Raw genomic sequence first — 14,293 nt, 5'->3', positions numbered from 1 at the left:
TGAGCACTGGCTGCCTCCCTACACCTCCACCTGGCACTTTGCAGGCCTCTCTTAGACCTGACCCTTTCGGAATGCCAACCTCTGAAGTAGAGTGCTGGTCCTACCCCAGCTCTGCCATCAGCAGCAGGCCTAGTTACTAGCAGGCAAGTCCTTCACCTTTCTGTGTCCTCCACTATCAAGGGGAAGTGGTCAGCCTTGCCATATCTACCCTACAGGCTTTGAAGAGGCTCGAATAACAATACGCAGGGGCACCTGGGTGGCTCAGTCCATTAAGCATCTGACTCTTGACTTGGGCTCAGGTTATGATCCCAGGGTTGTGAGATCGAGCCCCGCATCAGGCTCCATACTGGGCATGGAGCTTGCTTAAGATTCTCTCTCTCTCCCTCTGCCTCCCTGCCCTCCACTCTAAAAAAAATAATAACAATATGCAAATAATACCTTACATACGCTGAGCACCCACCATGTGCCACTCTGCTGAGCACCCCCAATCCTCCAACAAAGCTATGAAGTAGGAACTAATATCGTTCCCAGTTTATAGCTCAGGAAGCTGAGGCAGTCTGACTCCACAGCTGTGCTCCCCCCTCCCCTCCCCCCCCCCCCCCCGGAACGGATGTGAATATGCCAGGTGAACTGTAAAGGACTTTGTTACTGCTGTCTTCTCAAAGCCTTTCCACACTAAGTATCTAATTTTTATCCAAGAGACAGGCATATGAGGTGGGTGGGGAGTTCCAGATATTCTTATCCAGGCTTCCAGTCAGTGCAAGCTGTTGTGTTCTGGTTATTTTTGTGTCTCGTCTCCCCAACTAGATTGTAGGCTCCTGGAGAATTTTAGAGACCATGTGGATCCTTAGCATATCCCAGGCAACAACCGTCCTTGTTGTAGTTCCAAGTAGCCTGCAAGCTTTCTTTCCCATTCCCTTATTTTGGTAACAAAGGCTTCACACACAGAGAACACTCAATGGGTGGACAGAGGACCCAGTTCCCAGCCAGTCTTATCAACTCTATCCCTTGGACTGCAGTGATTGGCTCAAGGGGTGACCTGGACCTGAGAAGAGCCAATCAGAGACCTTCCCTGGAATTTATAGATGGAACAGGGATTACTCAGCGGAAGCCTGTGGCAGCCACGTTTCCTGCCCCGTGGGGCATTCCGGCACTAGGAGGAATGGGAGGTCAGCACACAATGAGAAGCAGACACACCTGGAGAGGAGAATGCCAGGCAGGAAATCCTCAATTCCAGCTTCCCAGGAGCCCTGGTCTGCAGCTCTACCCTTGACTTTGTGAGCCCCGCACCCCCTCACCCCCACCCCGCCGTGTCCTTCCTGACTTTGGGGCCAATAAACTTTTCCTTTTCTTTTTTTTTTTCCACTTAAGCCACTTGGTGCTGGCTCCTGTCACTCGTAGCCAAAACATTCCTGACCAATCTCTTGTAGGAGACGGTGCACCCATTTCCACACTACTAGGGAGGACAGAACACTTTCGGGAGTCCTCTCTGTGAACCGTCTCCAGACCACATAAGGAAATTGCCCTTCGGACCAGCCCAAGGCCGCAGTTCGTGGTGAGATGAAGCAGAAAACAAATAAATTATGTCACTTATTCTCTAGTCAAAATCAACATCTACCAGACTTGGCTCTGAACCACTTGGGGCCATTTCCAAACTTCAGTTCCAACCCTGAGAATCTGCTACCATGGAGGGCAGCAAAACAACACTCCAAGGCTCGCACAGCAGGTGAGAGAGGAGTGCTCCAAAACATGTTCTGAACTGGGCAGCATCTCTGGAGTCAGGGTTTCACCTCCCCAGGGGACTACTTAGAAATGGACACACAAAAAATATTAATAATTTATCTGGATGGATAATGGACTTGGCACATATTTCAAAGGGACGCCATTCTGTGGGATCGTATGCTTTTCACTCTGGTGATCATATGCTTTGGTGCACAACACATTTTCATCTTGATGAGTCCAACTTACCTATATTTTTCTTTTATTGCCTGTACTTTGGTGTCATATCCAAGAAATCACAGCCAAACTCAGTGTCATGAATTCTACCCACTATGTTTTCCTCTAAGAGTAAAAGTAAAGTTTCATGTCCTTGATCCATTTTGAGTTCATGTTTGTATGTGGTGTAAGGTAAGGGTCCAACTTCATTTTTTACATGTGAATATCCAGTTTTCTCAGCACCATTTATAGAAGACTGTCCTTTCCCTGGGGAATGGTCTCAGCACCCTTGCTGAGAACCATTTAGTCGAATGTGTGAGGATTTATTTCTGGGCTCTCTGGGCTATTCCATTGGCCTGTATATCTGTCCTTATGACAGTACCACACTGTTTTAATGACTGTAGCTTTGTAATAAGTTTTGAAATCAGGAAGCGTGAAGCTTTCAACTTTCTTCTTTTTCAGTATGGTTTGGCTATTCGGGGTCCCTTGAGATTCCATGTGAATTTTAGGATGGATTTTCCCATTTCTTCAAAAAATCATTGTGGGATTTTGATAGAGATTGCTTTGACTCTGTAGGTCACTTTGGGCGGTATTGACAGTTTAACAACAGTAAGTCTTACAATCAATGAATATGGGATGTCTTCCCATTTATTTGTGTCTTCTTAAATTTATCTCAGCAATGTTTTATAGTTTTCGATGAACCAGTCTTATGCCTCGTTGGTTAGGTTTATTCCCAAGTATTTTCTTGTTTTGATGCTATTGTAAATGAAATTGATCATGTGGGGTTTTCCCTTCATTCTGTAAATATGGTATCGTAAACTGATTGATTTTCATATGTTGAACATCCTTGCATTCCAGAAATAAATCCCACTGGGTCATGGTGTATAATCCTTTTAATATGCTGCTGAATTTGGTTTGCTAATGTTTTGTTGAGAATATTTTTACATCAATATTCATAAGGGACATAGGTCTGTAGATTTATTTTCTTGTGGGTTTTGTCTGGCTTTGGTATCAGGGGAATGCTGGCCTCATAGAATGAGTTAGGAAGTATGCCCTCCTCTTCAAATTTTTGGAAGAGTTTGAGAAGGACTGGTGTTAATTCTGAAATGTTTGGTAGATCTCACCAGTGAAGCTATCTGGTCCTGCTTTTCTCTTTGTTGGGAGATTTTGAGTCATTCTTCTTAATAGCCTCATTTGTATTTCACTGTATGGATTTGCCATAATTTATTTAGCCAATTGTTAATTGATGGACATTTATACTGTTTCCATTCTTTTGCTATGATAAACAGTGCTGCTATGAACATCCTGGGGACACAGTTTTGAATTTATAAATTTTGACAAGCTATTTTTTAAAAATAGTCACATTATTTTAAGGTCACGCTCTTTCTTGAGCTAACTGATATGGGAAATGGGAAGTTCCACTAAGACAGACCATTTCATTCAGCATTTTCAGAAGAAAGGGGACAGTTTATAAACTTGTGTATGCATTACGGTGTCCAGTACACTGGATGTTATCAACACATTCTGTCAAATCAATTAAAGAAGAAAGTCAGTGCAGGGGGTGCCTGGGTGACTCAATTGGTTAAGTGTCTGCCTTCAGCTCAGGTCATGATCTCAGGGTCCTGGGATCAAGCCCCAGGTTGGTCTCCCTGCTCAGCGCAGAATCTGCTTCTCCCTCTCCTCCCTGCTTGTGCTCTCTCTTACTACCTCTCTCTCTCAAATAAATAAATAAAATCCTAAAAAAAAAAAAAAAAAAAAGGAAGTCAGTCCTACTTTTGCTTGAAATCTTCCTGGATTACCCTGACCTTGGAGAGCCTTGGGAACTTGTGGTTAGAGGTGACTTCAAAGATCACAAGGCCGGCCTGTCCGATGTCCTTACTTCTCAGTTAAGGTTGAAATCTCTCTGGTGACTGTAGCAAGCATGGGTCCAGTGGGAACTCAGTGTCTCTAGGCAGCCCATTCCATTCCACTAAGAGTCATTGAGTACCTAGCACATCTCTGTCATGGGACAGTGGACAGCTCTGGTATTAGAAAACATTTCCTTAAGGGTGCCTGGGTAGCTCAGTCCGTAGAGCATGAAGCTCTTGATCTCAGGGTCTTGAGTTCAAGCCCAATATTGGGCATGGAGCCTACTTCAAAAAATAAAATTAAAAAAAAAATATATATATATATATAAAAGAAAACATTTCCTTATATTTGAACCCAGATGATGTGTCTCTGCTAAGCCACTTATTCTAACTTGGGAGCCAAGCAGAGCAAAGAGAACCCCACCTTCACAGACCAAATATTTGGGAGCAGTACTCGTTCCTCTTGGACACTTTGCCTGTTTCCCCATTTTCACTCTCTCCCTTCCCTGAACTAATGAACCAGCAAAACCCAAACTCATCATGACCTCCAAGGCTCCATAGGACCGGCCCTGCCCACCTGATCAATCTCAGCTCACTCACTTCCCCTTTGGGCTCACCCCACTTCAGCCACACTGCCCTCTTTTCTATTGCACGACCCTGCCAAACTCTTTCCAGCCTCCAGGCTTTTGCATTTGCTGTCCCCTGGCTTCCCCTACGCTCAGTGTCTGGGGGGCTTATGGATGCCTAGGCAGATCTCTGAACCTCACAGAGGGCTCTCTAGAACACAAGGGCCCTGGCTACCCATAGGACGTCCCAGATCCCATAGATGGCTCGGAAGGAGGGGGGCAGGTGACTGGCATTGGTGGATGGCTGGGGTGGGGACACTGACCTGGCCAGCATGGGGCATTTGGATTGAGGAAAAACTGAAAGAGGTCACAAAGGAGAGGACCAGGAGCAACTCTCCCACCTTGCCATGTCTGGGAGCGCCTCACCTACCCCAGGCCAACCCCAGGATCCCCCCAGTGTGAGGCAGTCCTGATGCCTCCCCACAGGGCACCCTCTCTCCACCCGCTGACCCCCACCTCGAGGGTGGCCTCTGCCCTGTTCTCCAGGGCCCATCCTCCTCCTCTTTCTGTTTCCCAGCCAGGCACCTTGTGCTTCTATCCCGATCTGGGTTGGGCCAGGAGGCAGCCGTTGCCTGAGAGCAATGGGGACAGTGTGGCAAGTGTGAACCCCAAACCCTGGTTCTTGCCTCAGCTTTAGCACTTGGTAGGGAGGTAGGAGGCTCAAGCAGGGGGGTGTGGGTGAGGGGTGAGGCTAAGATATGGATGCTCATCCTGGGGGTTCACCCACAAATCATCTGTGGGGCCCTGTCATCCCCTGTGAAAGGGGATCAGGCCAGGTGGCCTCTGAGGTCCCCTCAGCTTCTGACATCCTGAGTCTCTGGGCCAAGGGAGTGGGAACAGTGAGTGGTCCTCAGCTGAGCCCTTTGCTCTTGGGTGCCTCTGCGCCTCAGTGCTCCCAGAGCCCTCCTCCCAACAGCCCCCTTCCCCACTGCCCCCCCATTCCTCTCGGCTCTAGTGGCTGCATAACCTCCACAGGCTGCTGAGCAGCCCAGAGTGACTGTAAAAGGGAAGGAATGTCCAGAGGCAATTGTTTCTTCCTGATATCACCAGGGGGAGGTTGGGTTGGGGGGCCCAGCAGGACAGTGGCGTCAGCATTCTCCCTGAAACTCATCTCTCTCCTGCTGCACTGCTCGCCCCCTTCCCCAGGCTGGGCGGGCCATCCACCCCTCATCTGTCACCCTCTGCCTCTCATGGGTTTAAGACCTTCAGGCCACCATCTCTCTCCATGTGACCCCAGACCTCTTTCTGGGCCCCTAGCCTGACCGGCGCCCCCACTCCATTCTCATATACCCCTCCTCCACCTCCACCTCATCGTCCCCACACCCCTGACCCAGCTTCTTCCCCGGGAAGGCCCACAGCCTGGCTCCAACCCCGGCTTGCCCCACACTCCTTTTACAGACATGGAATGCTGCGGGTTTTCTGCCAAAGTAGGAGAAGTCTGAGGCCAATCTCACCTCCTCCCAGCCCCCAACTTCTACCAAATAGGACGCCTTGAAGGCTGGACGGGGTGCGGGGGGGGTGTGTGTGGGGGGGTGTGGGGGTAGGGCTGAGCTTCAAGGGGAGGGGCTACTGAGATGGCGGAGGTGAAGGTGCCTTGGGGGCTCTCAGCCTCCTGGATGCTTCAGGTGTTACTCGCATCAGTAGGAGATGGAGGAGCAGAGGGATGGGAACTGAAGTCAAGAGGGAAGGAGAAGGGGCTTCAGTAGCATTAGGAGAAGTCCCCGGGAAGGCATCCTGATAGAGCAGCATCCGGCTGGGAGTTGGGAGGCCAGAGGCCGGGGCCAGCTCTGGATAAGCTGTGGGACGGGACTGCGCATGTCCCTTCTCTGGGGCTCAGTTTCTCCTTACTTAAAGTGAAATATCCTGGACATTCTTCCCTGCTCTGACGCAAGGAGAGGAGAGAGAGAGGCCTTTTTCTTCTGAATCGAAGCTTCAGTGCCTCCCTGGGCAGCCTCGCTGGGAGCCTCTCTGCTCACCACAGACTCACCATCAAGGGAGACCCAGATCTCTGGCCCAGCCCCAGGATGGCCCCTATCCCATGATGAGACATGACTACACTAGCCAGCAGAAATGGGATCAGCTTCCTCCTTAGACATATGTTCTCCCTACCCACCCGCTCCTCCCAACTGCTAGGTGCTCCCGTCTTCCATCTCCCTGGACTCCCCTCCCCTCATCCCCGTGTCCTGCCCAACAAAACAAATGACGTCCCCCTGCCCTGCATCAGCTCTCAGGGGCTCAGCTGTCCCCGCACATTCCTCTCCTCAGCACACCGGCCACCCCGCACAATTCCCAGCAGTTTGTAGGGGCTACCTCTGAACTTCTCCTTCTGCCCTTCCCCATGTCCTGAAGAGACGGAGACCCAAGGCAGAGGAGCCCCCTTTCCCCACACAGACGTGCACCCCCACTCCCAGCCGAAACCCCCTCGCAGAACAGGAGAAACGCTCTTTGACCAGACTGGGGTGTATCTGGGTGGAAGAGGGGAAGGGGTCTGAGAACCGGGGTGGAGGGTGTCAGGGCGAGCTGGGAGCCCCTGAGATGGGGTCAGAGGGCGCACTCAGCCCTGCTCCCACCTCCATGCAGGGAGATGTCACAGGCTCCTTCACCTGCCCATGGATTCACACCCTAGATAGCCTCTGAAGGCCTAACTCTAATCCCTTTGCTGAAATGCAAGCCCCTTCTTTCTTTCTTAGAACTTGACCCAGAGAGAGAAAGGTAGCTTCCCCTCTTCCCTGAAAGTCTGTCAGGTTCCTGGTGCCATCACTCAGCCTCTTTCCCTGATTCATCCCCATTCCTTTCATCTTTCCTCATAGGCTTTTTTGGTTTCAGCCCCTCCAGTTTGGCCATATCTCTGATGTCCTGGGCTCTTTCCAGGTTTCCTACATCACTCTGAGGCTGTGGAGTGCTTTAAACAGGGACTGAGCAGGCCGGCAATGACCTCACATGGCCACTATGCACAGTTGCTATCTATAGCCTTATAGGATCATCCTCCTCTTCCTCCAACCAGCTGAGTCACAGTCATCTTGGGGTCCACTCAGACCCCAGGGCCCTCTCTGCCAGTCTAGACCACAGCCCACCACAGCACTGGGAGCCGTTCTAGCTGCTGAGTGGGATGCTTTATACTTCAAACCATCCAAGTACACAATGAAAGTGAGTCTCGGGTTCCAGAAGATACCCCTTCTCGGACCCTCAGTGTTTTTATAGCCCCAGTCCTTCATCCTTCTATCTTCTCACATCTGTCCAGATAGCCAGCCAATGGCCAAAATTCCATTTGACCCGGCAGAGGGATGGGTAAGGGGTGGGGGTGGGGATTTGGGAAGCAGCTGCTGGACCACTGCCTGGATTCAAATTGGATCTATCACTCGTGGGTGAGTTACTTCACCTTTCTGAGCCTCAGTTTACTCATCTGTAAAATGGCTTCCCCATGTTGTGAGGATTAGAGAGACACAGTGATTGTATACGGCAGGTGTCCAGAACACCATGCCTAGTATACAGTAGGTGCTCCATAACTGGTAGTCATGTGGGGCGTGCTATTCTGGACACCTGCCATATGCAATCGCTGTGTCTCTCTAATCCTCACAATATTAGGAAATAACCCCTATCCTCATTTTACAGTTATGGATACTAGGCTCAGAGAGGTTAGGGAAGTTCTCTAAGGTTGTATAGAAAGTAAAAACAAAGTCTGGATTTGAACCCTAGTTGATGGCTCCTAGAAACCCAGCTCATTTCTCTGTGTCTCTAAAGCCTTGACACAGATTGACTTGGCAGGCTCGGTTCTAGGTCCTTCCTTTTTTTAACTCAGCCTTATCCAGGGATCTCTGAGGAAAAGTCCCCCGTCTAGTGGGCAAGTCCTGCCCAACCTTCCACCCTGCTCCTCTCCCCAACCCCACTCTCCTCAGAAATCTGACTGGGCTTGGAGGGGGGGCAGGTTTTAGGGAGTCTGGCATCCATCCCACAGGACCTGGGGGCGCTGAAGTTTTCCCATCTAGGGAATAAAGAGGCCAGTGGGGGCCACTCTGCCTTGTGCCACCAGCAGGCCAGCTGGGCACCGGGGCTTCCCTGCCAGCCAGAGAGGATCCCCTGAGTGCACCCTGGCCCCAGACTGCCCCCAGCTGGCCTGGGCACGGGCCTCAGACAGCACCATGCACAATGCAGTCCTAGAGAGGCTGCTTCGAGGACTGGGACTAGGGGCTGGGCTGGATCCTGGGGTCCAGGGTCAGCTGCTGGGGATTCCTGCTGCTCCAACTCTCAGGCCCCAGAGCCACCCAGAGATGTTCCAGATATGCCCCCCCTTCCCAAATTTAAAGATCCTGAGAGATAACAATTTGTCGTAAACAGAGCACTGGAGTTTTTCTCCCTACCCACAACAGTTAGAACCCTATCCCCCAACTGTCCCAAAGAGCCTCCCTGATGCCCCCTCCCCAACCAGCCTCAAAGAGACAGGCCAGGATCTCCTTCTGCCCTTCCCCAGGCTCCCCAGCCACCCTGGGCACCAGAATAGCCCACTGACCACCTGCCTTGGGAGCTGGGAAGGGCCCCAGCTGGTGCTGCCAATCAGGCAGGGGGAGGGGGTTGGGAGGAGAGGAAAGGGCCACTGGGGCTGTGGGAGTTTTGTGCTCCTCAGTTTTGTGCAAAGAGCTCTCCACCAACACCCTACAAGCAACAATGTCCCCCCCCAACTTCCCAGCCAGGATAAGGCTTGGGGTGCCAAATACCCTCTCAGGATGGGGCTCAGACTGTCTCTATCCCCAACTTCTTCCCCTTCTCTGGTCTCTGCCCCCTTCCCTTCCTCTCCAGGCCATTCCTCCTAACCCCCTCCCCACCACACACACCTCTCCCTTCAAATCTGTCTCCACCTCCCCCATGGTCTCCGCCCCTCCCCCTCCCCCAGCTCCCTCTGAGCAGGGACGCCCTTGCTTGCTGACCCCACATTTCGGCCTTGCTGGGGTCAGAAGGGCTTCCTGCCTGGTGTGGGATCCCTGCCCCCACCCTTAGCTCCTGGCAGCCTCTCCGGGCTGGCCAGCTGCTGGCCCTTTGCAGTCCCCTTCTCTGAAACCTCCCCCAGCCCCAGGCCCAATTTAGCTCCTTTAATCTTCCCTGTAATCCAATCCGACCGTTTCCTGAGCACACACTGCACTTCCCAAACGCCAGTCCCCGGAGAGGGGCCGGGGCAGGGTGGCCTCAGCTATTCCCTGCCCTGGAGCACCCCCACCCTATCCCGGCACCCCTGTGGTGCTTCTCTTCTTCACACCCCTAGGAGGCCCCAGGGAGCTCCTCCTGCGTGGGCCTCTGCCATCTGGCCTCCCTGTAGCCACATGGGGACGCTAGCCTGACTCCTCACCTCGCTTTCCCACCTCTGGGCCTTCGTTAATGCTCTGCCATGTGCCTGGAACACCCTCTCCCCCAAAGTGCATTTCTTCCCGAGGAACTCTTACCCCTCCCCTCTCAAGGCCAGCTCCAGCCCGATTTCCCAAATTCCAGACTATAGACTCTGGGACCAGACTGCCTGGGTCCCTAAACCTGTCTCTGTTTCTTACTAGCCATGCGACCTCTCTGAAACTCTTCTTTCCTCATCTGTAAATGGGGATCATAACAGTGCATGCCTCAGAGGGCGGCTGTGAGGATTAATTGAATTACTTTATGTAAGTAAAGTGCTTAGAACAGTTCTGGGTAGATTGCAAGTGCTATTTAAGTATTAAATGAAAATTATCTTTTCCTGCCTTATATTACAATGACCATTCCCTCCAAGTTAAGATACCCATGAACTATGAAACACTGCATTTATTTAATAACATCATTTCAGGGGGAAAAAAAGGTTACCATGTGAAATGTACAAATTGTAAGCTGTCTTCCAGCTTCATATCTGTGTGAATTGCTCAGTAATGATATCTGTGGCATCTATTTCAGCCAGCCCCCTTTTCAGTTCCATGGGCATTCGTTGTTGGTTTTTTGTTTTTGTTTTTTTCAAGTAACCTCTATGCCCAAAGTGGGCCTTGAACTCAAGACCCTGAGATCAAGAGTCGCATGCTCTACTCACTGAGCCAGCCAGGCGCCCCTTGCATTCCTTGATTATGGTTGGTACACCAGGGCTTGGATTCAAGTTCTTACTCCCAAATGGTATTTAGCTGAGCAAACTGTTTTTCCTAAACAGCCAAGATAACTCACAAGTGTAGTGAATGTTAAATGAAATGATATATATTTCAAGGCGTTAGCACTGTATTGGATATTCCTCACAGGAGAACCATCACTGTGATGATTTAAAAACGTTTCTCTCCAGAGACGTGAGAGGTGGGCGAGAGCTAGTATTTCAGGGTCGAAGTGCCCTCCAGTGGCCATAAGGGAAAACTGCAGGCTTCCTGAGGAGCCCGGGGGCCCATCCTTTGCCTGTCCAGGAAGGAACTCAGCCCCACCCACCACCGCCCAGCCGGGCTTATCCAACCCTTCTGGAATTCCTCACATTATCTTTCCTTTTACAGAGGCCTTAAGGGGTTTAATAGGATAAGAGACCAGGGGCAGAGCTTTAGCCCAGGAAGGTCTATAGCCTGTACATACACTATTTCTCAAAACTTGTGGGCCCAGAGCTCTCTGGCAGGGAGGTAGGATGGTGGACTGCTGTGCGCTGGGCATCAGTTCTCCTGGGACCTGGACACTGGTACCTGGCCTGTGAGATACCCTTCTTGCTGCCCACATCCAGAAATCTAGCACAGACCAAGTATAGCCCATTCCAAGTATCTCCTTCTATGCTTTGACAGATTTGTCATTTATTTACCTTTCCTCACTCCTCCCTCCCTCTGTCCCTCTGTCCCTCCCTCCCTCCCTTTCTTCCTTCCTTCCTTCCTTTTCCATCAGTATTTACTGAACACTGGCTGTGTACCAAGCTTCACGTCCTAGGTGCTGGGGTTAAAAAGATCAATCCAATACAGACACACACACAGCTGCCAAGAGTTGTTCACAATGTCCCAGACACCACATGCAGAGTTAATCCTTGCATTTGAGTGTTTACAGCTTCTCTGTGTGGCTGAGTGGGAGGGCAGAGGCAGGAATATCAGATCCAGGCTGCCTGATTTCCCTTGATGAAATATGTCCAGAGTGGAAACTTTGTCTGGGCAGGTTTGGGGGCTGACTTCCCCCTCCTGGGCCACACTGCTCCTCTGAGAAATCCTCCCCATCTCAAACATTGACCAACCCCCCAGCTCCACCTGCCTCGGGGTCCCTGATCTCCCCTCCCTTCCCCCACCATTGCCCTTTGCCCAGGGCCTAGTGCTGGGGGTCAGGGAGGGCTGGATAGGGATTTTACTTACCTGAGACTTAGCATCCAAACCCAGATCGCTGGCCACGTCTGGCCAACTCCCCATTGTCCAGGATCGAGAGGAAGGAGCCTTACTCTAGAGTCATTGCATGCGGGGAGGGGGCGACTGGAGGCACCCAAGGTTCATCTTTTGGGAAGATGACAGGAGGGGGAGGAAGAACTGGTGGGTGGTGTGTGCATTGTTCCTGGGACTCTGTTGCCTCCCTGAGCTGTCATCCTCCTCCCTTCCCTTCATGATCAAACTTTTCAAGTGTCTTCCCATCCCTTCCCACCCCGTTGCTTGTTCCTAATAGTTCCATTTCCTTCGAATTCTTCCCAGCTGCCTTAGCACAGGCTACTGGTGCATCGTTGGTCCCCTCCACTCCTAGACCCGTCTAACAGAAGTGTAATGAGAGCCACATATATGTCACTTTAAATGTTCTAGCAGCCACATTTTTATGTTTTTATTTACTTTTAAAGATTTTATTTATTTATTTGAGAGAGATAGAGAGAGAGCACAAGCAGGGGGAGAGGCAGAGGGAGAGAGAGAAGCAGGCTCCCCACTGAGCAGAGAGCCCGATGCGGGGCTTGATCCCAGGACCTGGAGATCATGACCCAAGCTAAAGGCAGATGCTTAACCATCTGAGCCACCCAGGTGCCCCAAGCAGCCACATTTTTAAAAGGTAAAAGAAACAGGTGAGGTTAATTTTTATTTTTTAATATTTTATTATTTATTTGAGAGAGCGCACATGCAAGTGAGGGGAGGAGCAGAGGGAGAGGGACAAGCAGACTCTGGGCTGAGTGGTGGGGCTCGATCTCATGACCCTCGGATCAGGACCTGAGCCGAAACCAAGAGTCGGATGCTTAACCAACTGCACCACCCAGCCACCCCGAGGTGAGATTAATTTTAAAAATAGAGTATTTTAAGCCAAAGTATCCAAAATTTTATCATTTCCAACGTGTAATCAATATTTTTTAAAATTGAGATGTATATTTTTTCACAAGCTGATGTGTATATTATTTTATACATGTGGCACCTCTCAATTCAGACTTAGCCACACTCTGAGTGCTCGGTAGCCACATCGGCCCGTGGCTACCATACTGAGCAGTGCAGTTCTAGAGCCTTCGTTTACTACTTGGCTTACACGCTTTTATTATGTGTGGTTAATCGTCTCATCCCCACGCGTCTTGGCTCCCAAAGGAGATTAGAAGCCCCTCCCCGGGCCTGAGTCCCCATTTCATTCATCCCGGCCTCTCCCGTGGCACCTTACAGCGGTGTGCCCCCCTCAGGAGGCCCTCCAAGCATGTTTGTTGATGGGAGTGAGCGTTGGGGATTGATTTTGTGGTTTAGCTCTGGCTGTAAATGGTGTTTTATGGATTGTTTCTGGAGATGCACCCCGCTGCAATATTAGCAGAAACAAGCAGCCACACTGGTCAGCAGAGGCAGAGACAGAGGCCTCGGGGCAGATAGGATTCCCTGAATCAGGCGGGGGAGATCCTGCCAGACCACAGCCCATTTCTCCGGCTTAAGAGCCTGTCGTGGGGGCGCCTGGGTGGCTCAGTTGGTTAAGCGACTGCCTTCGGCTCGGGTCATGATCCTGGAGTCCCTGGATCGAGTCCCGCGTCGGGCTCCCTGCTCAGCGGGGAGCCTGCTTCTCCCTATGACCCTCACGCCTCTCATGTGCTCTCTCTCTCTCTCTCATTCTCTCTGTCTCAAATAAATAAATAAAATCTTTAAAAAAAAAAAAAAAAAAAAAAAAAAAAGAGCCTGTTGTGGGCACAGCGCGATCCTGCCTGCAGCCCCATCTCCGTAGACCTGGGATAGAGCCCTGGTCGGGGTGGGTGACACAAAGGATGTGACTCCAGCATCCCACCACCACTGGGCCGGGAGCTCCCGGGGGCAGAAAAGGAGTTATTCAGGTCGACAAGAGCCAGACCCACAGCAGATGTACAAAGCACGCTTGTCGAGTGACTAAAGGACTGGCTGGCCAGAGCCAGTGAAGCCTCTCGTTCATATATTCATGCACCCGAAAAATGTTTGTGGAGCATTGGCTATGTATCAGGCCCTGTGCTGGGTACTAGGGATTCAGCAGTGAAAAGCAGATGTGGGCCAGGCCCTCCCGGAGCTTACCTTCGGGGGCGGGTGGGGGGCAGGAAACAGGATAAATAAGTAAACCGTTGCCAATGAACCAATGAGCACCCTGACCCAGGAAGGGAAACAAAGGGGCCCAGATAGAGAACAAGGGTGGAATTCTTCAAGTGAAGAAGAAAGTCTGTCTGTGGCTTCCTGGGATACAGGACCCTCCCACCCCCAGGTCAGGGTCACCGTGTAGACATTGACCCCTAGAGGCCAGCCTGAGGCTCAGCGCTGTGAGGGCATTGCTGTTTCCAACTGCATTGATGATGTCACAATGGGCCCTATGGGGACAGGGACTGAAGACCCTGGGCCTTGGAGCAGAGAGGTAGAGGCGGGGGGTGGGGGGAGTGGGCAGAAAAGGCAGTAGGGCCCCCCCAGGCGTCTATTCAGCCTCTGGCAGACCTGGTCCGGCTCGGGAGGAGGTGAGCAGGTGACCATGGCGCTCAGCCTCTCCGCCACGTCC

Source organism: Halichoerus grypus, chromosome 4 (assembly GCF_964656455.1).
Source record: "Halichoerus grypus chromosome 4, mHalGry1.hap1.1, whole genome shotgun sequence".
Lineage (NCBI taxonomy): Eukaryota > Metazoa > Chordata > Mammalia > Carnivora > Phocidae > Halichoerus > Halichoerus grypus.
Note: the sequence above shows the minus strand (reverse complement) of the source record.